Below are 3975 nucleotides of genomic sequence, written 5' to 3'. Positions count from 1 at the left end.
GGGTTGTTTCGAGTATTTATTTCTCCTTTGGCTGCTGTTTGGGACATGTGTGCATGGGTTTTTGTAAATAACGCACTAAATAACGCACTATTTCTGAAAAGTTCTAAAATATGCTTAGTCTGCCTACTATGTTAATGACCCAATTGTGGTAATTTTAAATGAACCAATCACTAAACAGCACTGTGCACTTTAAATACGCTTTGAAAAAATGGTTACGCTGTCCTGTGATCAAGGCTTTGTGCCGAAACGTTATGGCGACAGCGACAGCTGAATAAATTTTGAAAACCAGCATCTCATGTGTGGTCCGTGTCTGTTTCCAGCGCGATCGAGAGCTAAGGCGATTGCGAGAGGAGAACGGAGGTTGGTGTGTATATATATATAAGCAGACAGTGAGTAAATAAATCGAGTTTGGATTGAGATTCATGGTGTCAGCGCCTTCTTCGTATCGGATGAGTTTGGCAAGACTGTAAGTAAGTAAGTAAAATATCTTTATTCGATTGTTTGCATGTAACAATCATAAAAGTACATATCATAAACATTAGTCACATGGTACAGTTTGTACGAAAGATAAAATATGTTACCACATCAACATGAGCACAAGCGGAAATTACAAATTTGTAATATAAGAACAATAAAAAATACAATGTTAAAAAGAAGAATCATATCGGGAACAGAGTTGATTAACCTTCCATGCTTTTCCTGTGTTTAAGTGCAAGTTTTAAAAAACTACATAAAAACAGGGTGCTGTCGCTATTTAGCATTTGAAGGTAATAAAGTGCTGGTCTGTATTGTGCAAAATGGAGCCGTTGTAGTAAAGGTTTTAAAAACAATTTACGAGGGACTATATAATATGAGCAGAAGAATAAAAAGTGTGCCAGATCTTGTGGAGACTTATTGTCGCAGCCACAAGCTGGCAACACTTGGCCCCTGTGTGCCCCACTTGGTACACCTAGCAGAAGGTGGAACATGTCAAATCGAAACCTTGTGAGCAAAAAGCGTTCGTGACCCGACAGGGGCCAGACTAGGTAGGGTTCCATATGGAGGGTCGTTTTGGTGAGAGCATGCAATCTCACACTGTTTTTCGCATACTCTCTTTCCTCCCTTGCTAAGTGCCTAGTTGTCATAAAGGTATTCTTCACGTAATTAACATCAGATTTGGTTATTTTCTCTGGGGCTAGAAAGAGGTCGGGCCGGCCTAGTTCAGAGAGGCATCTTTTAATATATTTTAACCACGGGATCTTGTACTTCCCTTCCCACTCTAAAGCCTCTTGCAGGATGTTTCTAGTGAGGGGTATATCTGGATTTAGCCAACTGTTTAGCCAGCATAGCAGGGGGTTTACCGCAATCCTATCACTTAGATAAGGCATACCTAATTCTGTGTGGACAGAGAAGTTTGCCGCACCCCTAGGGAGCCTTAGAACTTGCTTTAGAAAGTTGTTTTCGATGACCTCAAGGGCGTCTATAGATTCAGAACCCCATATTTCACTCCCATAGCATGCGACTGCAATGCTTTTGGCTTGGTATAGCTTCAGAACAGCGGCCACTGGGCTATTTCCCATTTTCTTAGCAAAATCCATTATACCTGCGTTTACGCGCACTATCTCGCCCTTTTTCTTTTGTATTGCAGGTGCCCAGGTTAATTTGTGGTCAAAAAGGACACCGAGATACGAGAAAGTCCTAGTTGTCGGTATTTTTTCGTTGTTAACAGAGTGGGGGTAACTTTTTTTGGGGCCTGAGCCGGTCATCATGGTGAAAGATTTTGAATTGTTAATGCTCAGACCACGGGAATTCATGAATGCAAAAAAAGAATCAAGCAGAGTTTGGAGGCCGATCGCTGTTCTAGAGATTAGGACGGCATCGTCAGCATATAGCAAGACGGGCACGCCCTTCCTCCCTATGTATGGGTAGTCTGCGCCGGTTTTTAGAAGGTGATCCTCCAGGTCGTTAATATAAAGATTAAAAAGAAACGGGGCTAGGATGCACCCTTGTCTAACCCCGCGGTTTATCCTGAAGTCCCTAGTTACTTTCATATCCTGTGTGAAGCGAACATTTGCTCTGGTGTCCGAATGTAAAGCTGATAAAAAATTTATGAGATTTTGCTCCACGCCCATTTTTTGCATGACCTCCCAGAGCCTACCTCTGTCGACGCAGTCGAAGGCGGATGATAAATCCATAAAGGCCATGTGGATAGACCCTTTTCTGGCCAGGGTGTATTTGCCGTTTATTAGATACAGGTTCAGACATTGAGCTATCGTGGAGTGACCTGGTCTAAACCCGTATTGGATGGGTGACAGAATGTTTTTTTCCTTGGCCCAGAGTACTAGCCTATTTAAAATAATACCCCCCACCACCTTGGCAATTGAGTTGATCAATGATATTGGCCTATAACATGTTACACTTCTACGATCCCCTTTCTTGAATACAGGCACTATGGTCGAGGACCCCCATGATTTCGGGCAACCTTTGGAGATCCCAGCGTTTATTACTGCGGTGAGGACTGGTGCCCATAGCTGAATGTCTGATTTAAAGAGATCAGGAGGAAGACCATCAGGGCCTGGTGCTTTGTTGCTAGTCAGGCCCTGGATACCCTTTACTACCTCCCCCACTGTGAAACACAACAATTCTTCGTCAGGAATATTAAAATCAATGTCCGCTTGTGCATCGTCACTTTGGAAAATTGTTCTAAAATGAGTTAACCACTCATCCTCTGGTATGTTTGTCCCGATCACAGAGTTACTGGGGTCGTCGAACAGGGGCTGGTTTATAATCTTCCAAAACTTAGAACTATTACCCAGAATTGCTGGATCACTCAGAGAATCCCAAATGTTTGCCTTCACCTCTTTCTTTCGGGCTGCTAGAGATGTCTTGTAGATGTTTCTCAGTTCTTTTACAAGGATAGGATCTCTGGGGTTGGCCTTTAGTGCTTTTTTTAAGTTTCGTCCGGCCTTTGAGCAAGCTTGGTCAAACCATTTCGGGTGGGGTTCATGATGTCCCTTCGCTGGTATAGTTAACAGTTCACCAATTCTGTCTACCACAACTGAAAAGGCGGTTAAGGTCACTTCAGGTAAGGTGGTGGGGGAGGCACAAAGTGCGAGTTCTTTACCACAGCTGTTATTAATTGAGTTATATAGGGTGACACTGTCGACTTTTGACCACTTCAAACGACGATTTCCATTTATTGGCTTTAAACGGCCACAATTGGCAAGACTGGATATATATATATATATATATATATATATATATATATATATATATATATATATATATATATATAGTGTTTTAATCTTTCGCTTGCCTGCTCAAAAATGTTGCCATGTATGCACTATGCAAGTACTGCGTTACATGAATACAGTACAATAACAACCCATCTGAAAAAGCAAATACTCTTAGGTAATGTAATGTACGAGTTAGTAAAACGTAAAATGTAACCAGAAACAACACTGTTGGACCCAGGCATAGAGAGTAGTGTCTGTTGTTTTTGCTGGCTGTCGCCGGTGGTGGAGCACAAGGAGGGTGCTGGTGGGGTGAAGGACATTGGACACTGTTGATGGTGGTATGATACAAATTACGGAGGCGTGATAAGCGATATGGAATAGTCAGTACCAAAAAGTTGTTTCAAATTATATGCCTCCTTTAAATTCCTAATATCTTACTTTAAATGTTCGTCGCGTTTACAAAATGAAATATTCTATGTATAAAAAGAATTCAAAAATGCCTCATTGACAACAATTTTCAGTAGGGTTTGCGTTGAGCAACAATCCTTTTCGGCCTTGAACTTGAAGGGTGAGGAAAGCGCGCGTTTGGGCGGCTATTTGAAAAGACGCGCGGTGTTTGTACTTCCAGTGTGCGCCAGAGGGGGGCGGGGCACCCTCGTTCCACATTTGAGCTCTCTGTTTCCTTTTCGAGGAGGCGGTGCATTATTTTGGGCGCTGTCGGAATCGCTGGCCGCTCATTGGTTCTTTAAAGGCGGGTCTC

Source organism: Lissotriton vulgaris, chromosome 7 (genome assembly GCF_964263255.1).
Source record: "Lissotriton vulgaris chromosome 7, aLisVul1.2, whole genome shotgun sequence".
NCBI classification, from domain to species: Eukaryota; Metazoa; Chordata; class Amphibia; order Caudata; family Salamandridae; genus Lissotriton; species Lissotriton vulgaris.
Note: the sequence above shows the minus strand (reverse complement) of the source record.